Raw genomic sequence first — 24,205 nt, 5'->3', positions numbered from 1 at the left:
TGGGATGTAAGGAGCTAGATATTCATGTATCCTACCAGACTGTGTAGACTCTTGGGTGTGGTGAGTGCTACATGTTTTTTGTTTTTTTTTTTTGTTTTTTAAGGAATTCCTTTATTTTTATTTTTTATTTATTTATTTTTGGCTGTGTTGGGTCTTTGTTTCTGTGCAAGGGCTTTCTCTAGTTGCGGCAAGTGGGGGCCACTCCTCATCGCGGTGCGCGGGCCTCTCACTATCACGGCCTCTCTTGTTGTGGAGCACAGGCTCCAGATGCGCAGGCTCAGTAGTTGTGGCTCACAGGCCTAGTTGCTCCGCGGCATGTGGGATCCTCCCAGACCAGGGCTCGAACCCGTGTCCCCTGCACTGGCAGGCAGATTCTCAACCACTGCGCCACCAGGGAAGCCCCCCTACATGTTTTATACTTAGATGTGAAGTCCATTTGTATGCCCAGAACAGATGTTACCAGAACATTCTCTTTCCTAATGCTGGCTAGTGACTAGAAAGTTGCTTAGGTGATAATTATAAGAGCCCCTGCTGAGCCCTCCCAGAAGGAGAGACACTGTACATTGTTTTAAACAATATAATTGAGGATGGTAGTTTGGCTGTATTTGGGAAGCCATAAGCCCTCATGGGAGAAGCTGTGTAGTGCTACAACTTGATGAGAACTGCTTCTCAGGCTGAGCTTAGAGAGGCAGCAGATGGTCTTCCTGTGCTATATCAGGGTCAGTTATGCTCTCAATCAGCTTTCAGAAAGAACTGAGCTGCCATTGATGTTAACTCTGCTATGATATCAGCTGTCTGAGTTTTAATGATACATGCAAGGCATTTATCATGGAAATAGATTTCTACTCCACATCACTCTTAATAGTAGTGAGCCTTGAGCACTGGGAATTTTTGAGTGCTTACTCTGTGCACTATAATAGGTATTTGTGGGTACAACACAACCTAATTTATATCTTACTGTAACCTTATGTGGAGGTACTATATTATCTCCATGTCACAGAAGGGAAAATGCTGAGGCTTAGAGATATTTAGTTTCTTGCTCACAGTCACAGGATAATTAAATAGCAAATCTGTGTTTCCGTCCCAAACCTGTCAAGCTCAAAAGCCTGAGCACCAGCCTCAAGATGAAACAGCTTTGGCTTCTCCTACAAGCTTCCTCACTTATTCACCCAGTTCATAAATATTTATTGAACAGGTACTGGGCTAAATGCTCAGAATAGAGTAGTAAATCAGAAAGACATGGTCTCTCTCAATATGAAAAATACATGTTAATAGGGATGACTACAATTAAGTGAAAATTACATAAGTAACCATTTAAATGCATTTGTGACAAGGGCTATGATGAAAAGTGCAGGGTGCTCTAAAAGGATCAGAGGAGGAGAATATGGTATCAGAGGTGTCCCTGAGAAGGAAGCACTTAAGCTGGGAGCTGAACCTAGGTAGACATTAGCCTCAAAAGAAGGGCAGAGAGCATACCATGCAGAGGAGTAGTGTGGGTACAGGCCCAGAGAGAGGAAATGGCTGGTGGAGAATCAGAAACCAGAAGAGGGAAGGCCAATGTCGCTGGATCAAACAGAGCCAGGCAGAGTGGTGAGAGAGGAACTTGAGGAAGCAAGCAGGGCTGCGCTCAGGGAGAGCCTAGACTCCACAAAAGTGGTAGAGAAAAGTGCAGAACAGTTCCCTGACTAGGCCTATTGTCATATTCTGGAAGGTTGAAAGCTGCTGAGGCTTCTGGTTTGCTTTTTAAAATAACTTTATAAACATAATCATTGACAGTGCATTAACTCTTTGTGGCAAGGCATTTTACATAGGACTAGCCTGTTTTATCCTTTCTTATAGAAGTTCATGCAGAATCAAGTGCTCAAAATGTCATCAATGGTTGGGAAATCAATTAAGGCAGATTTTCCAGAATAGTGAGTTAAGAAACATAATTTGTAGTTTATTAAATAGACTGCATATATGAGCTGTGCCATTTGGGATGATCAAATTGCAAATAATTGGAATATAATTAAATACTTTAAAAATTAAAACTATGGTAATGTAGTTTACTTTTCTCTGAGGCTTCCGGTCAAATATAGCATCTTACTGGGTAGTCCATTGCATTATCTCCTTCAGCTTCTCCCAACTTCCCACCAAAACCACAACTGATGGCATTAGAAAACAAAACCTATCAAATAAATGAAACATTTACCTGAAATTAAAAACCCAAATTTCTGGAAATCCTGAAATCTGAAAACCCTCCAGTTAATAATTGTTCATTGAACACCTACTAGGTACTGTCTTAAGCACTTCACGTATTAAGTGCTTTCTATGCTTTATAATCCTTTCAACAGCCGTGCTAGCTAGGACTTTTAAATTTCAATTTTAAATGATGAAGTTAAATGCTGATAATTTAAGTAACTTGTCCAAGATCACACAGTTCATCAGGGGTGGACCTGGACTCTGGAGCCTATGCCTTTAACCACAAAGCCTCATGGCTTCTCCCCTTGAGAGACCCAAGGTGTCAGGGAAGATCCCCTAAACAGAGGCACCGAAGACTTTTCTTTTTGCCCCGCTTGCTAATCTCACCTATTCCTAGTGAGTACTATTGTCACTGATCCCTAAATAAATGCTAACTTATTCTCTGGAGAGTCAGAGTTGTACACGTGTGAGCACCAACTATTGCTAACCGGCCTTTCCCTTTCCTTTCGTCCATCCTGCCATTTCTAGAAAGAGCTGGCTCACCCTCTTCTCTGAAGGGATGCAGGCCAAATGTGGCCTGCAATCTTCCCAGCTGAGGTTCAAGCCCTGCCCCACCAAGTGGCCTCGTTTCATATATAACATTCCTCTGTGCTGAGTCCAGATGCTGGGTAAATCCCATCTGTTCTCATAACACTGGGTCACCTTTTCTGCAGAGAATGGAACAGAGTATGTGGGGCTGAGTCCTGATTGGTCTCATCCAGTAGGTGAGGCAAGCTGGGGGATGCCAGGATGTTTCAGGTGTTGAGAGAAAGGTGGGCAGACAGAATACAAGATGGTTCCAGAGCGGCGATATCTTACTTAGGTGTATTCACGTCGCAGGTGTTTTCCTGTAGGTATGCAAACGATCCTGTAAGGCAGGCCAGTTGAGGAAGAGAAGTGCAGTGTACCCTTGAGCGCTGGTCTGTGTCTTGTGCCCCAGCCCACACCTGAGATTCTGTAATGGCTGCACCGTTTCCTGACCTGGTCAGCGTAACACCTGGGAAGTAAGTCAGACGAGTGCATGAACCATCATAGTATAATGTTGTCTCTGTTACATGAGGGTCATTCAGAGATGCAGAATTCGAATGAAAACGTATTAACTCTCTGTGGGTAACTCCAGAAAACTTCCACAAAGGAAAGTGTTGATATTAGAGGAGAGAGGGCTTTCTGTGGTCAGACTGATGGGGGAGAGAAAATGTTTTATAGACGTGAAAGAATATAACTTAGGGACTTGAACAGACATGGTATTGTTGATATAAATTAATCTGTTGGTACAGGTAGTGTGAGATATTTTGTGGTGAGCCTTCCTTGTGGCACTGCATATGTTCCTTGGATGGCAGAGACATGGTTTATTAAGAGCACACAGGAGGCATGGACATATATACACTACCAAAGGTAAAATAGTAGCTAGTGGGAAGCAGCCGCATAGCACAGGGAGATCAGCTCGGTGCTTTGTGACCACCTAGAGGGGTGGGATAGGGAGGGTGGGAGGGAGGGAGATGCAAGAGGGAAGAGATATGGGGACATATGTATATGTATAACTGATTCACTTTGTTATAAAGCAGAAACTGACACACCATTGTAAAGCAATTATACTCTAATAAAGATGTTAAAAAAAAAAAAAAAACACAGGAGATCCTGAACCGCCAAAAACCTCGGGGTGTGGTCCTTTCCCCAGTATCCGCTCAGAGGCTATTCTCTTCCCAGTCTCACGTGGTAGAAAACCAGGGATTATAAAGTCAAGAGATTATTAGCCTATGACCATGCTCATTCTTTAACAACAAACAAAATTAACTTGATAGCATTCTTGTCAGATCTCAATAGCATTCTTGTCAAGGATATATTCTTTCTAACTTGGGTTAATAGCATTCTCAGCCCCTTGGATGTGGTCACCTCAGTCTCCTTCACACCTCACCCAACGAGCTGCATTCTCGCCAAGGTTATTTGTGACTGCCTCATTGCTAAATCCAGGGATTCCTGTCAACCCTTATGGTACTGTGTGCTCTGCAGCCTTTGTCACTCTTAACACTTTCCATCTTTCTTTGAAATGATCCTGGCATTTTCCCTCCTTTGCTGTTGATGGCACCCTATCTCCAGGCTTTGTGGCGGACGCCTATCTGTTTACATTTCTAGCACCCTTTTTTTTTTTTTTTCTCCTGAGAATAGTCCCTCCTTCTCCAAACCCCATCAACACAGTTGCAGTGGGAGCGGTGTGGCTCTAGCCCAAGTGGGCTGGTCCAGTGGTGGGAGTCTGACCCAAGTGGGACCAATCATCATTCTTTGTATTGGAGAGAGAGCACAGGCACTGGGGGAAGCAGTTTTGGGGTGGCTCTGACAAATAGTCTCTGATTAGATATCAGAATTCTCAGATACAAATGGCAGGAACTGATGGCACTAGAGAAATGGGTCCTTAATGATGCAATGAAAGATAGAGCGGATGCAGAGGGAGGAGAGACTGAGAAAAATAACTGCTGATGTTTGATACTTGGGCTTGCTCCTCAGTGTGAGCCCTTGGTTTCTTATTCCCAGAGCTAGCAAAGGAGGAACATGGACGTTTTGAGTCAGGGCAGCATGGACAATGGGAAAAGCCTAGTGTCACTGCAGTGATGTCACCTAAGGATTTGTGGAGGAAATCCTTGAAGGTAAGTCGAGGTACTCTTTGCAGAAAAGGTAGAATGAATCCAAGGCGAATAGAAACAGCAGATGTCCTCCACAGAGGAGCCTTGCTCAGATCTTTTCTTTTTTGTAATATTAATCAATATGTTTATTGAGAGCCTAATTAAGAAGAAAACTTTTAATGAAGCTTTGGAACATTTGCAGACGTATAAAATAAAGCTAATTAATATTCAGTTAAGGCAATACATCTTTTAAAGAGGCCCATCCTTGTTGAGGACTGGCTCACCATTCAAAATGAAAGATAATTTATCACTCAAGTTTTATTTGAGTATTTCCATAAAATAAGACCATTTAAGTGATTTGTTCAACATTTTTAGTTGATTAATTTATACTTGTAGCCATAAAACAGCACTGCTCTCTAAAGTTGGACTAAACCTACCATGTAACATAATTGTAAATCAGGGGCTCAAACTCCCAACACAGTCAGTCAGCTTGTGCCAAGAGATGACCTACTTAGCTTGCATGATATTTTTAAGAACTTTTGTATTTGAATTCCTTTAGTGTGCTTTTACTCTCTAGTTGCTTCTGGAACCTACCACACCCTACTGTGATTACACCAGTTTCCTTCAATCAGTTGAGTTACCAGTCTATCCTCAGAAGGCTTTTTTTTTTTAGCTTTTGTAGAAATTGCAAAATATTGGCATAAATGACTAGATTGGGGCTCATACATGTTATGCAAATTATACATAGCCACATAGGAAATGAGAGGTGGAAGAAATGTAAAATTGAAACTGCTTTCCGCAGTGCCTGCACTCTCTCCAATGCAACAAGGATTTTCCAACACCTTTATTTTTCTTCATTGTTTTCTTTTCCTTTCTCCTCCTTCTTTGTCCTCTTCTTCCTCCTCTTCCTTTTTCTCCTTCTCCCCCTCTTTTTCTTCTTGACAGAATAATTTTTTTTAAATAAACTTTTATCCAGAGATTTAACATATAAGCAGATCTTCTCTGATAGAAATGAGAGTTGAAGATAAAGCCTCAGTCTCTTCTCTTGCAAGTTCTTGGTCTTGATTAGTAGAAAATACCACGTGGGTTGCTTTCTAATCAATTGATCAATTTCTAATCAATCAATAGCATCTCTCCTGTATTCTGACTATCAAAATGATACATTGTATAACACTGAAATATATAAATATCCAACACAAAATATAATCAAATGTCTTTACCAAATTGATAGGCAAGAAATGAGATAGCAATTACATTTTCAATCTGCATCTTCCTAATTATCAGTATGAGAGAATGTAGTTTAATATGTTTCTGAACATTTATACATTTTATCTTTAAATTATCCATTCTTGTCATTTACTTATGCTTCTGTTGGTTTCTTTGCCTTTTATCTTTTGGTGCAAAGGAGCACATTAAAGAGTGTAGCCATGAATGCTTTATGTATTATATATGTTGCAAATCATTTTCCTTGAGCTATGATGGCTTTTAACCTTGTTTATCGAATGTTTTAAACTCAATTGAATAAAGAGGGAGAGGTCATAGTTGAAGGGGTAGAAGTATCACTGCTTTTGTGTCAAAGGAAGATCTGGATTTGAATCCTGACTCCTGCCTTCACTGTCTAACCTTTTGGAAGTAGTCTAAATCTCTTTGAGCCTTTATTTCTCTTAGACAAAGAAGGTCAATATTATCTGACTAGTGTAGTTTTGAGAGGATTAAATGAGATAACACAAAAAGCATGGTGCAGTTATCAGAGTGCCATTCACATTTAAGTGGCCCATTGTGATTACACGAATGCTCTTTGATAGCACTTGGTGTGTTCCTCAGCCTGAAATAGACATAACTGCTGTCTTTCCTACAAGCAAAAGATTCCACATTTAAAACATGGGTGATCTTAAGCACTAAACCTCAGGTCATTGTTTGCAGTCTTGTCTTTTTCCATAACTGAAAGCATATATACAGATTGAGGGGCTTGCTTAAGTGTTCCCTTTTGTTGAAATAAGAATAGCCTTTTGTGTGAAATGACCCACTCATTTAATGAACTCTGTTCTTCAGTCTAAAATGCACTTTGTATCAGTCTGTTTGTCTATTTGTTACCAAAAATCCATTCCTCTTATCTCCTCTGCTCTGTATTTCAGAGGATTATATTTTCCAAGCTTCCTTGCCTGCTGGCTTTGTTTACCACATCTTCTGTAATTAAAAAGCAAAACAAAACTTCATTTGGAATATATACAATTTAATTTGTCAAATTTGTAGCCTCTAGTTTTTTTTTTTTTTAATATTCATTAGGAAAGATTTTACCTTATATAAGAATATGAAAATATTCTCTCTGTTTTATAGTGTATTTTATAGCATTGAAAAGTTATGTTATCTATCTAGAATCTGTTTCTGTGTATGGAGTGAGATATGTATATTTTGATCCCAAGTGAATAGTGAGTTGTCCCAATACCATTTTTTGAATAACCAAATAATCTATTCCTTTCTCACCTATTTGAAAAGCCACTTTCTGCATATATTAAATTGGCATATATACATTGACTGTCTTGTTCTGTTTCAATGACCTATTCATCTATTTCTATGCATTTTTGCACCTTTTATGTTACCAACAAATTCAGATTTCTTCTTTTTGAGGCTCTGAAGCACATTAAGTGATACTAAAAGACTTGTTCCGTCATCAAGTTCCACCATCAAACCTTTGGCACTGCTACTACTGTGGTGTTAATACTCTAGTTTAGTTACTACATAACTTTATAGTAACTCCTAATATCTGCGAGAATATGTGTGCCCTTACCCACTTCAGATTTGGCCAGAGAGAAGAATCAAAATCATTCCACATACAAGCAGCTGATTTTCACAGAACCTGCCCAGTTAGATTTCATTAGTCCTACAAACAAATGAACAAGTGATTTATCTTTTCACAATGAAAGTGTTTATTATGAATATTCTATGCCTTTTCCACCATTGTGTATTAGAGCAAATAAAATATTTTTATTCCCCGATCACTGGCCCATGGTGATTTACAAACAAACCTGGTGGAGAGGAATGGGAATCATCTGGAAATACCGAACTTTGAACCAGATAGGCATGGGTAATCTCCTTCTATAGGGGGAAGGATAAAATGAATATTTCATGATGAGAAGGGTAAGTTGTTTCAGATAAAACACTATGCATTCATCAATGTCCTTTTCTTACTTTTCCTGGGTTCAAAGCTACCCTGCATTTCCCACTCTTCTTTGCACCTTGTTGTGACTGATGAGCTATTTTCCAGCCAAAAGAATGTGAGCAGAAATGATAGATGACACTCAATAATCAACATTCTTATTTTGGATTTTATGTGAACAAGAAATTAACTTCTATCAGGTTTGAGCCATGAAACATTTTAGGGTTTGTTATGGTAGCTAGCACTCAGGTATGATTTTCATTTTAGTTTTTCTGATTAGGATTTGGTTTATTTCTAGGATTTGAAGAACGAGGCATTTGATTAGTTATAGACTTAACTAAATATATACTGTCTCTCCTTCATTCTCTCTTTTTTTCTGGACCCCAGTTGCATGTATGTTGGTCCTTATCAGTCTATCTACCACTGTATCTCAATCTGTCTTTCATATGCTTAATTGCTGTGTTGCCTCTGGGTTATTTCTTGAAATCAATCTTTTCTTTCACTATTTCTCTATCCAGTTATGTCTATTCTATTTTTTAACCTATTCACTGAGTTTTTAATTTAAATGAGTATAATTTTTAATTTTCAGAACTTGTTTGATTTGGTTCATTTTTCAAATACTCATGTTCTTCATAAATAGCATCTTCTTTTACATATTTTAGATTCTCTTTTATTTCTTTAAACATTTTAAGTAAAAGTCTCATGTTCTGTATCTAATTTTTCCTCTGTCTAAACTCCGTGGAGATTTAATTCTGTTGATTGTTGTTTCAGCTTACTTTAGCTTATAATGACTTCTTTCAGTGCATGAGCTCATTTTCACCAGGTATTTATTAGTGACAAAGTTGAGAAGGCTGGCTTCTTTTTTCTCCTGAAAAGTATGTCAAGAACCTGGAAACTCTTTAAGTTAGCATCCAGAATTGGTACTTTCTGGAACATTCAAATAAATTTAATCCCCTTACCTGTGTATGGGCAAGACTGAAATTATGACTTTTTGCTTTTGGTTAGAGCAATCAAAGTTTTTTGTTACCTTTCTTTGAAAACAGGTATCTTTACCTGACAGTATAACCTTCTGAGGGATTTATATGGTGGATTTGATCTAACTCCCACCTATATTTACCTAAGACCCTTTCTCCTAAAGATCTTGAGGTTGTTAAGAGTCAAACCTGGTTTTATTATAACTGGAAAATGCCCTTAGTACAGCCAGGTCTTCAGTTGTAGCTTGTGATCCCAATTACTAGATGTCAGACTATAAAGATTTCTCTAACATTCTTGAAAATTCAGGTAGGCAAGTAAAGTAATCTTTATTGAATTTTATCTGCTATTTCCAGGTGGTTTTAAATGAGAGGGTTTTCATAAAATAAAATCAACAACATTTCTAGACACAGTTTATGTTTTCTCTTTATTAAGCTTTATTTCATTAAGTTACAATGGATTTTTTTCCCTTTACCCTGAGTTTTGTTAGATTGATCTTTTTCTGTTGTTCTCATGGATTGGACTTTCTACTTCACACATCTGTTCTACTAGTTATTACATTAACTTTTAAGCAAACACATTTGTCAAAACTGGATTGCTAACCATAGCCCAACCCTAGAATCCCATAGAACAGGCAAAAACTCTAGTAGGATTTGAATTCTCTCTCTCTCTTTTTTCTTTTTTTTGAATTTTGTAATCTGTCAGTTTTATTCTTTGGTCCTATAGGTTTGAAATGGGTATTTTTCTTTACATTCTTTTCTTTTATATATTCTTTTCCATTATGGTTTATCACAGGATACCCTGTGCTATATGGTAGGACCTTGTTGTTTATCCATCCTATATATAATAGTTTGCATCTGCTCATCCCACACTCCCAGTCCTTCCCCCACCCCACAGCCACAAGTCTGTTCTCTATGTCTGTGAGTCTGTTTCTGTTTTGTAAATAGGTTCATTTGTGCCATATTTTAGATTCTACATATAAGTGATATCATATGGTATTTGTCTTTCTCTTTCTGACTTCACTTAATATGATAATCTCTAGTTGCATCCATGTTGCTGCAAATGGTATTATTTCATTCTTTTTTATGGCTGAGTAGTATTCCATTGTACTGTATATATGTACCACAACTTGACATTTAGGTTGTTTCCATGTTTTGGCTATTGTGAATAGTGCTGCTATGAACATAGAGGTGCATGTATCTTTTTGAGTTATAGTGTATGCCCAGGAGTGGGATTGCTGGATCATATGGTAATTCTATTTTTAGTTTTCTGAGGAACCTCCACACTGTTTTCCATAGGATTTGAATTCTTCTCTTCCTCTTGGACCCTAATTTTTTGGGAAAAGAACACTTATTTAACAGCTGTATTAGGTTCCATAGCATTACTACCTATGACGATTTAAAGTTAACTACTTTTGTCATTATGTATCCTCCACATACTAAGATTCATTTCTCAGTTTGCAGGGATATGTTAGTGAATGCATTTTGTGAAAAAAGAAGTGTAAGTAAAATATAGCTTTTTTCCATTGATGTCTAAAAAGTCTATTTTTTCTCATAGTTGGATCAAAGTTTTGATAGGGATAGGGTTTTTTTAGTTCAAAAATCCTTCATTCTTACTTGCTACTTTCTAGAATTCAGCGTTTGAGATGAGAAGTTGGATGTCAGTCGGAATCTTAAAAGGATATTGGCGACTGTAGATCTAACCTCCATGTCTTCTGCTTAGTATCTTTCAACTCTTACTGCTTTGAAATTTTAAACTGTACACTGGGATCATTCTTCAGCTTTATCTTCCCAATCACAAAAATAATCTTTATCCATGACAATTCTGCTATCCAACCTTTGTATTATTATTGTATTTTTAATCTTAGTAATCATGTTTTTAATTTAAAGAAACAAATAATTACTTTCTATTTTTCAGAGCATCCTTTCATTCTATGAAAATATGAATACAAGACAGTTAAAATCTTTCTGTATTCAGTGCTAACTCTGATTCCGCTAATGTTAGTTATCCTGTTTGTTGATTTTGATTTCTCCCTTTCATGGTGTTAAATTTTTAAAATTATTTTCTTCCTCCAATGTCTGATGATTTTTTTCCTTGCTCATTTCCATATATTAATACACTTATAGATTTAGCTGTGATCACTGTTCATGAAAATTTCCTTGGCACATGTGACAGTAGTTATTGCCACAATGATGAGTGCTGAGACCAGCTCTGTCCAGTGGACAGCAAGGGAAAAGTAAGCAGGCTCTACCTTAAAGGTGCAGAAAGAACCTATGTGGACAATGTAAGTGGCCCTGTCCCCCATAGGGGGGACAGAAGTCTGAAGTCACCCCTTTATAGACCCTTTGGCTGAATTCCCACGGTCAGTAAAAAGTGGCCCTGCAGATTTTATCCAGTTGGAAAATATAACAGACAGCAGGCCTGAAAGCAGAGGCCTGCAGTAACTATTTTGTAATCCTTTAATTACACATTAAAAAAAGCCCACACTCTGTTCTAGCTCCTTTGCTCTTGCTCTCTGTGACCTTGTTTTTGAGGGTCTCTTGTGGACAAACTTAATTTTTCAGAGGTTCTCTCATCTGTTTCATAAGTTTCAAGGTTCCTCAGACATATTAGGTATGGTGATCAATATCATTGCATTAGCTTAATATTGTCCAGAAATACTCTATATTTCTTTGCTTTTGAAGGCATTCTTAATATTGTATCATTACCTTTTTTCCCCTACATCAGAGCAATTTTGTCATTTTCATGAGATTTTGAGAGAAAGAAGAGGGAAATATTTATGCTCAGTGAGTCATTTAAATAAGAATTAAGATTCTCTTTTTTCCTTTCTTTTTTTTTAATTTCAGAAAGTTCACCATCAACAGTCTGGGTAGACTTCTTTAATAAAAATTTTCAGTGTGAAGCCTCAATCCTTAACTCAGTAAAATTTCTCTTTTTTTTCTTTATTTATTGCTTATTCATCTATTCTGTAGTCCTTTTCTTGAATGTGTGTGTCTTTCTCCATAAATACTCTGTGTTCATAGATTCTATCCTTGAACTTGCATTCGTCTCCTTATCCTTTTCTGTTGGGCTCCACTTGATATTTTACAAACTCAATTTTTTAATCCACTCTTTGTCTTCCACAGTTTCTTTGTCTCTCCACAGTTTCTGGGCTTCCACAGAATATCACAGTTTCTGATATTCCCAGCCTTCATTGACTTTACACTTTTTGATAATCTAATTTTTCATCTGAAAACAATATTTTCTCATTGCTCATTTATTTTTTTTCACACATTTATTTTAATCTCAGATCTTGATAAATATATGAAGTAAACTATTTCCTGAAGGTATTTCTTAGAATACCTTCAGGACCTTAGAATACCTCTTCTTAGAATAATCTGTCTTAGAAGGAAACATTTATTCCCTATTCCTCAGTTAAAAAAGATATATATATATATATTTTTTTTCCTGTTTGCTCTCATTAAAGAGGGAGCTCCATGTCTGTCTAATACTGGGAATCAAGATGGGCATGGTTAGAGACCATGAAGAGCACTGTTCAGATTTCTAGGGCTGGATGAGTGAGAAGAGCATGTTTAGATTTGCTGACTTTTCTTTTGTGCATGGATGTGTAGTGGTCCAAGCACAAGAGGTAAATGTACTTGCACGCTCTGAAGGTACAGAAGGCCTTTTCTCTGGCTTTCTTTTTCTCTGGATTTCTTTTTTTCTCTCTCTCTCTCTTGTTTTTATCTTTGCTTTTTTTATGATAGCTTAAAGATATCTGATTAGTATATGAGTTTTTTAAGGAGAAGGTCATCCCTCATTTGCAGCCAGTTAGAGCAGTACCTTCTCCCTTCTTTAGAGCAATGTTCGCAAGAACAGGTCTGCCGTGCTGGTTACCACTCGCCCTTGTAGGGCTGCGTTTGAACTGAGCCAGTTATGCAGTGGCCGAAGGTTGCCTTCAGGTCCTGCTTCTTGAAATTTGGAATTGATGTTGGGGATTTGCTGGAGGAAGTCCACCCACTCCTAAGCACAGCCAGCTCTGTTGGAGACCATTGGCCCTTCATTTTATCCAGAGCTTTTATGCTCTAGTTCACAGAGCCTTTGAGTTTTTCTTTTGCCTTTGGGTGCCATGTTTCCTTAGTTTCACGTGGTGATACATGTTTCTCCCAATCTTATATTTCATTATTCATTTTAGTGGGGTTGTTAGAGAGGCAAGTTAAATGTGTGGTTTTAAATTGCCATTTGAACTGAAAGTCCTACTGATTTTGTGTTCAGCCATTTCAGACCTGCTCTTTTTTTATGCTCTAACATGGATGTTAATTCTGTTTTTTGGTTGTGTAGATGCCTTGTAACTCCTTCTGTGATCATCCACTTCTCTGTAAAGCTCATCTTTTTCATTCCTTATTGCATTCTGTTGAATTTCCATCTCTATCTTTCATTGGCTTAAGGTTTTCTACTCTTGTTTCACTGAGGATATATCTTTTTCTATTTTATTGAAGATGCCAAAATATTTTGGACATTTTATCCTCAACCAGTGTTTTCCTTATCCTTCCCAGAACTTTGCTATACCTCTGAATCTTTTGACTGTGCTCTTCTTATTTTACACTATGGTATATTATTATGTGCCATATAATTTATCTTTCATGATAAGACAATTTTGAAAGAGAAAGAGGGTACCTAAATGATAAATAATATCATTTAAAGTACCTCTGTATTAATAGACATTGGTTTTATTATATTGGATACCTATACCATAGTTCTGATGCAGAAATCCTAAACATAATATTAGTGAATCAAATTCAATGCTATATTAAAAAGATAATCTATCATGACCTAGTAAGGCTTATCTGGATCTCTAATGCTGAGTCAACATTTGAAAATCAATAATGTTACTGACACACAAAAAGAAAGGAGAAAAACCATGTGATCACTATGACATACGTAGAAAAAGCGTTTGGTGAAATTCTATAACCATTTATGTTTAAAAAGTAAATAGCAAACTAGTATGAGTACTTCATATCTACAGTAAACATCATATTTATTTTTGAAATACTGAGTTTTCTTTGTTAGCTAAAAAAATGAAACGAAGATCTCATCACTTTTGTTCAACTCTGTATTGGATATCCTAGCCAGTGCAATCCAGTCAAAGTACTAAGTTTAATAGTGGATTCCAACACTTCTTAGCAATTTTTGACTTCTTGTTCCCATGCAGCAAGAAAAAGTACTATGGCCCCATAGTAAAAAGTAAATTTTGATAAAAAATTAAGCTACAGGCTTGTCATCAGCTTTTGTAAGAGATGCAATTTCAGCACTTTTTTTTTTTTTTTATGAAATGTGCTCTTACTTTTGTTGTTCACTACTGCCAAAGGGCTTACTGCAAAAATAAAAAAATAATAAAAATTTTAAAGCATTACAAAAACAATAAAGTAAATGCATACTTTCAGATTTATAACATATAATAAATAAAATCACAGTAGCAACAGCCCTCAGAGGATTACCTTGTATTCCCTTCACTCTATGACAGGACTGCTTAGGTTTTATTTTCTACGTGTATTTCATGTACGTCTAATCTATAATTTACTACATTTTCTTCTAAGTCTTCTGACTGGCAGCCCAGCAATTCCACGTGTCTGACAGACTACAGAAAGAGTCACAATGAACTTGTGCACTAAGCAGCTAGCTGGGAAAGCAGCATCGAATCCTGAGATAGAAACAATTAGCTGAACCTGGCCGCTCCTCTCTGAGCATGTTTTTTTGTATTAACAAGCTTCCCACAGGAGTCACTGAAAGGGAGGGTTTACTTAAATTGAACTGGGGGGAGTTAGGAAGGGAGGGATGGTCCTCCTTCCTGGCCATCTTGCAGATTTCTCATTTTAACAAGGGGTTAAAATACCTTTGTGCATTATTTTATACTGGTTGCTATGGAGATTACAACATACAATCTTAAATTTTCAAATTCTACCTGGAATTTATATAGTATTACTTCATGTAAAATACAGAAGCTCTGCAACCATGTAGGCTCTTTAATCTTTTCACCTCCTTTTTCTTATAGTTGTTATATGTATTGCATCCACTTACATAAGTAAGATAATTTATAATTTTTACATATTTTTTGTAGCGTATATAATTGTAAAGAAGCTAAGAAAAAAAAATAATCTTTTATATTTACCATTTCAAATGCTTTTCATTTATTTCTGAAGAGTCTAGTTTTCACTCATGCTGAAAAATTTCCTGTGAACATTTCTTGTGCTACAAAGTCTGGTGACAATGAATTACTCTATTTTTCCTTTAACTACAAGTGTTTTTATTTTCCCTTCATTTATTAAGCTCTCTGCTGCTTACAGAATTCTGGGTTGACTGATATCTTTTTTTCTTAGTCTTTTTAAAGATGTTGTTCCACCATCTTTTGACCTCCCCTGTTTCTAATCAGAAGTCTGTTGTCATCCAAATTATTATTTCCCTGTATGTAATGTGTTGATATTCACTGGTTGCTTTCAAATTTTTCTCTTTGTACTGTGTTTTAGCAATTTGGTTATGATGTGCCTAGGTGTGATTCTCCTCAAATGTATCATGTTTGGTGTTTACTGAGCTGCTTGAATCTGTATATTTGTTTTTGAACAAACTTGGGAAGTTTTTGACATTAATTCTTTAAATATTTTTTTCCCTCTTCTCTCTCCCTCTCTTCTGGACCTTTTGAAATTTTCCTCAGGATTCTCAGACTGTTTAACTTATTTTGATACTTTTCTTTCTTGTCTTTAGATTCTATGATTTATATTAATCCATCTTTGCATTCACTGATTCTTTCCTTTTCATTGCTACACTTATTAAACCCATCTGTTGAAAAATTTACTTCAGGTATTGTATTTTGCAGGTCTTGAAGGTCCAACTTTTAATTTCTTTGTTATCTGTTTCTTTGCTGACATTTATTAACTTTTCCATTTAAGTGTGTTGTCTGTGCGTTTTACTTTATTTCAGTGTGCATACTTGTAATAGACTTTTTAATGTCCTTATCTGATATTTCTAGCATCTATATCATCTCAAGATTGGCATCTGTTGCGTATCTTTCTTCTTGTTTTTAATATGCCAGGTAACTTTGGATTGCATCTTGGATTCATAACATTTTGAATGTTATCTTGTGAGGATTCTGGATTCTCATATTTCCCCAGAGGTTGTTGATTTTTTTAAGTAGGCAATTGACTTGTTAGACTCAAATCCAGCTGATCATCTGTGGTGAGCAGTGGTTCAAATGCCAGTTCAGTTCTTTGAGCTCAAGTTCAAGCTACTTTCAGTTTACCTCACATATATGTGATTTAGAAGTCAGTCACAAACTTTCACAGTGTTTCCATATAGAATTAGTGTTCCATAACTGTACTTCTCTTTTGATCTTTCATTTCTAGTGTTTCTCTCTCTTTTTCTGCCCATCCTTGTAGGGCCAGGGTTTTCTCCACTGAATAAGAAAACTAGTGGATTTTCTATCAAAGTTGTAGTTGCCTGGAGCAATTGTGATCATCGTAACTATGGCTGCCCTTGATGTAAAATGTAAGAGAGAGAGAGTAGGAAAGAGGCAAGGAAGGAAGGAGGGGAAGGAAGGAAGGAAGGAAGAAAGGAAGAAAGAAAAGTAGAAAGAGGGAACGACAGAAAGAGAAGGAAAGCAAAAGATAGCACAGGGAAAAAAAAGGTGGGGAGGAACTCACTCCCCACTAGACACTGTGTCTAAATTTTGACTCCCCTCTAAATATTATCTGCTTTTGATGACATGATACTATACATAGAGAATCCTAAAGATGCTACCAGAAAACTACTAGAGCTAATCAATGAATCTGGTAGAGTAGCAGGATACAAACTTAATGCACAGAACTCTCTTGCATTCCTATACACTAATGATGAAAAAATCTGAAAGTGAAATTAAGAAAACACTCCCATTTACCACTGCAACAAAAAGAATAAAATATCTAGGAATAAACCTACCTAAGGAAACAAAAGACCTGTATGCAGAAAATTATAAGACACTGATGAAAGAAATTAAAGATGATACAGACAGATGGAGAGACATACCATGTTCTTGGATTGGAAGAATCAACATTGTGAAAATGACTCTACTACCCAAAGCAATCTACAGATTCAATGCAATCCCTATCAAACTACCACTGGCATTTTTCACAGAACTAGAGCAAAAAATTTCACAATTTGTATGGAAACACAAAAGACCCCGAATAGCCAAAACAATCTTGAGAAAGAAAAACGGAGCTGGAGGAATCAGGCTCTCTGACTTCAGACTATACTACAAAGCTACAGTAATGAAGACAGTATGGTACTGGCACAAAAGCAGAAATATAGATCAATAGAACAGGAGAGAAAGCCCAGAGATAAACCCATGCACATATGGTCACCTTATCTTTGATAAAGGAGGCAAGGATATACAGTGGAGAAAAGACAGCCTCTTCAATAAGTGGTGCTGGGAAAACTGGACAGCTACATGTAAAAGAATGAAATTAGAACACTCCCTAACACCATACACAAAAATAAACTCAAAATGGATTAAAGACCTAAATGTAAGGCCAGACGCCATCAAACTCTTAGAGGAAAACATAGGCAGAACACTCTATGACATAAATCACAGCAAGATCTTTTTTGACCCACCTCCTAGAGAAATGGAAATAAAAACAAAAATAAACAAATGGGACCTAATGAAACTTAAAAGCTTTTGCACAACAAAGGAAACCAAAACCAGGACGAAAAGACAACCCTCAGAATGGGAGAAAATGTTTGCAAATAAAGCAACTGACAAAGGATTAATCTCCAAAACATACAAGCAGCTCATGCAGCTCAATATCAAAAAAAACAAACAACCCAATCCAAAAATGGGCAGAAGACCTAAATAGACATTTCTCCAAAGAAGATATACAGATTGCCAACAAACACATGAAAGAACGCTAAGCATCATTAATCATTAGAGAAATGCAAATCAAAACAAGAAGGAGATATCATTTCACACCAGTCAGAATGGCCATCATTAAAAAATCTACAAACAATAAATGCTGCAGAGGGTGTGGAGAAAAGGGAACCCTCTTGCACTGTTGGTGGGAATGTAAATTGATATAGCCACTATGGAGAACAGTATGGAGGTTCCTTTAAAAACTAAAAATAGAATTATCATATGACTTAGCAATTCCACTACTGGGCATATACCCTGAGAAAACCATAACTCAAAAAGAGTCATGTACCAAAATGTTCATTGCAGCTCTATTTATAGTAGCCAGGACATGGAAGCAACCTAAGTGTCCATCAACAGATGAATGGATAAAGAAGATGTGGCACATATACACAATGGAATATTACTCAGCCATAAAAAGGAATGAAATTGAGGTATTTGTAGTGAGGTGGATGGAGTTAGAGTCTGTCATACAGAGTGAAGTAAGTCAGAAAGAGAAAAACAAATACCGTATGCTAACACATATATATGGAATCTTAAAAAAAAAAAAAAAAGAAAATGGTCAGAAGAACCTAGGGGCAAGACGGGAATAAAGATGCAGACCTACTAGAGAATGGACTTGAGGATACAGGGAGGGGGAAGGGTAAGCTGGGACAAAGAGAGAGTGACATGGACATATATACACTACCAGACGTAAAATAGATAGCTAGTGGGAAGCAGGCGCATAGCACAGGGAGATCAGCTCAGTGCTTTGTGACCACCTAGAGGGGTGGGACAGGGAGGGTGGGAGGGAGGGAGATGCAAGAGGGAAGAGATATGGGGACATATGTATATGTATAACTGATTCACTTTGTTATAAAGCAGAAACTGACACACCATTGTAAAGCAATTATACTCTAATAAAGATGTTAAAAAATAAATAAATAAATATTATCTGCTTTTGTTCAGTCTCCACAGCCCTCAAAATAGATACTTTGGGTTTTTGTTCTCTTGTTTTGATTTTAAGTTAATTCAGCTTTCATAGCTATCATTTTGGGGTGAATTAGTTTATCAGGAACTCACTCCTCCTTACTGAATGCCATTCCCAGTAAACTGTCACAGCACAGGGGCAAAAATCCGCACAATCTTCATGGCATAAATGGTTAGTTGATATTGGATTTCTTACCAATCCCAGGAGGTGGGGCTGACCCAAATTTAAGATTACTTGGAAAAAGCATTTTCTACTCCCAGCTATTTTACATGCATGTGTGTGAATTTGTGTGTAATAGGATATTGAAATTAAAGTTTTAACCAAGAAACCAAAGCACTAAAGATGTTGCTTGTAAAGTGAATTATACCAGACTAAAAGGCAGGATTTCATAATAAGTGACTGGTAACTGATTTCATGTCTCATGGTCGCTTTAAACAGTGAATCCTGAAACAAATCTAAGCTATAAAAGATTGAGAGAATGGAGATGAAAATAAGATATCATAATGAAATTTCTTTGGCAAGAACTGACATGGTACCTGATTTACCTGGTTCCCACCAAGGCGGGGTAGATGGGGGAGGATGCTACTTCCTTCACCTCAGTACTAGAGACAGGGATTTCACAGGAATCTCACAGAGGACTTGAGATATGTGGGAGACTGGAAAGGGGACTGAATTCTGTGACGGTATATGGAGGGCAGGCAACATAAGCTGGCAAACTGCTCTACTTGTAGAGAAGAAGGCAAGTTGCTGCTGCTTCTGGGAGGCAACTAAGTTCCCTTCTGTTGGCAGTTCAAATAGGGATGAGCATTTTCTGGGAACCAGATGCATACTCTGCGGGAGAGACAGCCAGCCTGGAGCTATTTTGTGGCTTTCTCAAGAACACTAAGTAAGAGGTGATGGAACTTCAATGAGAGTGAATGTGGACCTCTAAAAACAGGGCACTGAGTGAAGTGAGTAGTTGAAGGAGTGTGGGAAATTATATGCAAGCCTTAGCAGAGGAGCCTCCAAATTTCTGCAGAAATACCCAAGAGAGTCACTATCAACATTGGCCAGGGCTGAAGACCACCAAGACACCTTGTGGATGGGCCAGCTCTAGAAAGAACTTCCCTGTCCTGTTTTCTTCTTCTGTCTCTCTAGAATAATTGATAAAAAAGAGAAGAATCATGGCATCTTCTGCCACTCCCAAGTAGCCAATGTTATTTTTGGAGCTTATTAAGTTTTTTTGGAACTTGACATTCTAACTTCTCAACTGAGGCTATGCTTGCAAAATAAAGAAAGAGGAGAAATTATTATTATCTAAGAGTGAAGCAGTCAGTTACGGAGCCTAACAAATATTGAAATACGGACGTCAAAAACAAAGTCTTTTTTTATTATATACTACAGTTTGTGCTTGTGCAATGTGCTGACATTATACACATTCATAAAGAGAAAAGGTGAGCAGTCGATTTTGTTCCAGGATCCTAGGGAGCAGCAGAAAGAAAGTGACATTTGAAATGCATCTTAACAATGTTGAATAATAAAGAAAGGAAGCAAAATGAACAAGGTCTAGAGTCCTGAAATTACACAGAGTGTTATAGGCAATGAGAAGAATTATAGTATACAGAGACAGGAAGGTTTTGAGGAGAAGAAAAGTGTATTTGCAAAAGTGACCTGAAGCCAGTGTATTAAAAATAGTGTGTGCCACATGAATTTACAACAAAATAATGAAGTAGTGGGAAGCTATCATTTTCCTAGTGTCAGAAATTTTTTTGGAGTCTTGTGAAGTTATTTGTGTTTTAGAAAGGTGGTCTTGTCAGTCCGTTGGAGGGCTGGTTGGAGGGACAAAGACTAGAGGCAGAGGCATGTTTGTAAACAGTCACAGCAGCACCGTTGAGAGGTGATTCTTACCTGGAGCAGGGAAGAGGCAGTGGAGGCGGATTTGCTAGCCTTGGCAGTGAGCAGACGGTAAGGATATCCAACCAAGGAGTGCCCAGAGCAACACTCAGGTCGTCTGGTGTGAGGTCTTCAGCTGGCTCACAAGACTCATAAAACAAAACTGGTTGAAGGAGGAACTTCAGGTTTGAGCGGGTGGAAAACGAAGCGGACTTTGAAGCTATTAATGTCAGCTCATCTGTAGTCTATCCAGATGCAGATGTTCAGCCAGTGATTAGAAAGAGATTCCATTGGTTCAGAGTTGGGAAAAGATTGGTATTTACAGGTTTAGTTTTAGGTAGATAGAGACAGACATTGCAAATCACATTAGAGAAAGTGGAAGGAAGAGGACTTGACAAAAAAGAGAAAGAGCTGTCAGAGGTGTGAGAGGCAGGAGAGAGTGACATCATAGGAATTAAGGAAGGAAAGTGAGGTTTTCATAAATGATGGAGTGTTACACTGACGTCAACTTCTGCAGATAAACCAAATAGAATGAGAACTGAAAAGAATCCACTACATTTGATTACTAGTCAATTGTATTTGGCTTTTGCCTGAATCATTAATAGAGTGGGGGTTCAGGAGTCAAAATGCCACGGAGAGTGAATAAAAGGCAAAAAATTAAAAACAGTGCATACCACTTTGGCTACCTAAAATATCACTGTGGAAGGGAAGGAGAGAGCTGAAGAGCCATGTGGTTATATACGTGCCAGTTTTAGAATGGAGGAACTGAAGTAATGGGAGATGCCAGAGATGATATGAATATGAACTAGTAAGGAAAATACAAAGTAAAAATTAGCTCAGTGGTGCCCTCTGTGACTTCTGCAGTGATTAAGAGCAGCACTGTGGATAATAGCATCTGATATGTTCTTACAAAATATGTTTCCTTGTCTTTGTCCCCTTTGGCCAACTTTAATTAAATTAGATCTAGAGATACTACTTGACAATTGTGTAAGGAAAATTGGATAGATAAAATAAAATGCAAATAATCTGTCTTCAGATGATCTGAAATGTAGTGGTAAATGCTTTTGCTTAGACCTCTGGGCGACTGTATTTCTAAGCTATTTTCTGGTATTTGTCTTAAGGACAGAGGGGTTATTGGCTCACAGAGCACTTATGGTCTTGTTTTTTTTTTCGTTTTTTTTTTTCATTTCTTTCATCAATGTTTTGAAGTTTGCAGTGTACAAATTCTTCACCTCCTTGGTTAAGTTTATTCCTAAGTAGTTTATTATTTTTGATACTATTGTAAATGGGATTGTTTTCTTTTTAAAATTTTATTTAATTTATTTATTTTTTATACAGAAGGCTCTTATTAATTATCTATTTTATACATATTAGTGTATAGATGTCAATCCCAATCCCCCAATTCATCACACCCCACCCCCCGCCGCTTTCCCCCCTTGGTGTCCATGCATTTGTTCTCTACATCTGTGTCTCTATTTCTGTATGGTCTAGTTTTGCTGGTTTGTTTGTAATTTGTGCTTATTCTATTTAGCACTTGGTTTTATATTGATTTATATAGTGGGTTTGAGACCAAACAGATGTGAACTTGAGTGCCAGTTTTACTCTACTTAGGTGTATGATCTTGACTAAGAATTAACCTCTCTGAAACTCAGTTTCTTCACCTGTAATGCAGACATAATGCTACCTTGCCTATCTGAGGATTCGTGATGATTCAGGGTAAGTGATTCCACAATGATTTGCATTTAGTAGATGCTTAGTAAAACATGATCCAGATTTCCCAAAGGGTGGTCTACAGTACATTTCTCTAAGGACATTTCCAGGGGAGCAGTGTTTTCCTCCTCTTGGAAAGTCACACGCTCACTATTATAGTAAAAGTTTGGAGAAGTCAAGTGATGGAGGCAACTGATTGACTGTGTAGTGAAAGTTTCACAATTGCAGGCTATGCTCAGGTGTAAAAAAAAAGAGAGAAAGGTTTTTAAATGATTAATTTTATTTTTGGTCTCTTATCATTTTCCTAAGCCCCCTGTATCCTCCTAGATAAATTGTGTGTGTGTGTGTGTGTGTGTGTGTGTGTGAGAGAGAGAGAGAGAGAGAGAGAAGGAGGGAGGGAGAGAGAGGGCAGTGGTGGTGAAAAGTCTCATCATCTAAAGTAATTTCATTCTCTTCCATTTAAAAAAATCACTTTCAAGTTAGCTTGATGTTGTATTGATAAACTCATAAATATTTAGTCAAATTCAAAGTTCAAACTCCTTACCAGGATTGGTTTTTCTTTTGCTGAAGATTTCTTTGGGTCCTCAGGGAGGTTGGAAAGGGACTACTGCCTTACAAAAGGGTGCTTGTGCCATCCTCTGGACTCACGAGCCCTCTGTAGTGATGTCCATCACCCTGCCCGGACACTTGGCATCCAGCTAGTATCGGCTGCTCACGTTTGTGGCTGGTGAAATCCATGACCTATATTTTTTTTAATCAGAGTTCCCTGGCGACTCTGTGCTAACTTAACCTCACCATGGCTCCTGCTGGCCCTTCAAATCCCTGTATTTAGGTCAGATCTTCTAACTAGATGTCCACTGCCACAGGAACTCTTTTTCTTGCTCACAGTGACCCCAGGGAAAGCGCATGGTCTTAGTACCTCACCGCGTCCTCCTGCATCCTGGAAGCACACAGAACTTTGGATTCCATCCATGATGCAAAGGAGCAGAGAGCAGGGTTGCTGTCTCTGGTTATCCCTCTTCCTAAGCACACAGTGTGGCTGCTCCCGGGTCACTTCCAGGCCCTCTGATGAGGGGAATTCCCTCCAAGAATCCCAAACATAGCTTCTCCTTCAACCTCCTTGGAATTTCTGTCACTCTTTCATCTTCTTTTCCTAGAGCTTTAGCAACCAAGATTCTTATATCTGATCACCTGATTTCTTTCATTATCCTCCTCTCATTCCCACCTCCCAGAACCAGAAGAACTTCCAGCTCCCCTTCACTTTTGATGGAAAATAAGGACATCTCTGAGTCAGAGCCTCCATCTTTCCTCCAGTGGTTCCTATGTTCTTGATGGCAGCTACTTTTTCTCTAAAGTAGGAAAAAGCTTTGTTCAATAGATGGAAAACCATAGGGGGTCATAGTTTAAGGCAAAGGATACTTTACAATTTTACTTTGATATTTACACTTTCTTAACCCAATTTTCCCCAAATCTATTTACTTATACAACTCCCCCCACCCCCACAATGTGTGTATCAGTTCTTAAGCTGTTGGTTATTGTCTGTTGGCTCCAGACCCATCTTTCCATACTTAGCTCTGCCATGTTGAGGCTGGGCCTCTGCAAACCACATTTCTGTTCGACTAGATGCTCCTTGTTGGGAACTTCAAATAGGGGACACTAGGCGGAGACACAAGGCCGGAGGAGGAAGAGGTAGACATGCTCCTTCTTGTCTGTTTCCTGTTGCCTTGTGCTTCCTTTTCCTGTGTCCCCCCCAGCAACACCTCTTTGCCCTGGCA

The 24,205-nt window shown here is 37.8% G+C and overlaps 1 long non-coding RNA gene across 2 annotated transcripts in view; it reads left to right on the top strand.

Annotated features, from left to right (window-relative positions):
* Nucleotides 1–44: 44 nt before the first annotated feature.
* The window catches only part of LOC309642563, a 205,290-nt gene continuing 181,129 nt past the window's right edge, over nt 45–24,205 (top strand). For both annotated transcript variants that reach the window (XR_014253254.1, XR_014253255.1), the window contains exon 1: nt 45–60. This is a non-coding gene — a long non-coding RNA (uncharacterized lncRNA). The remainder of the gene's footprint in view (nt 61–24,205) is intronic.

Source organism: Balaenoptera physalus (genome assembly GCF_965194825.1).
Source record: "Balaenoptera physalus genome assembly, chromosome: 14".
Taxonomy (NCBI): Eukaryota; Metazoa; Chordata; class Mammalia; order Artiodactyla; family Balaenopteridae; genus Balaenoptera; species Balaenoptera physalus.
Note: the sequence above shows the minus strand (reverse complement) of the source record. Positions and strands in the feature narration are given on the sequence as shown.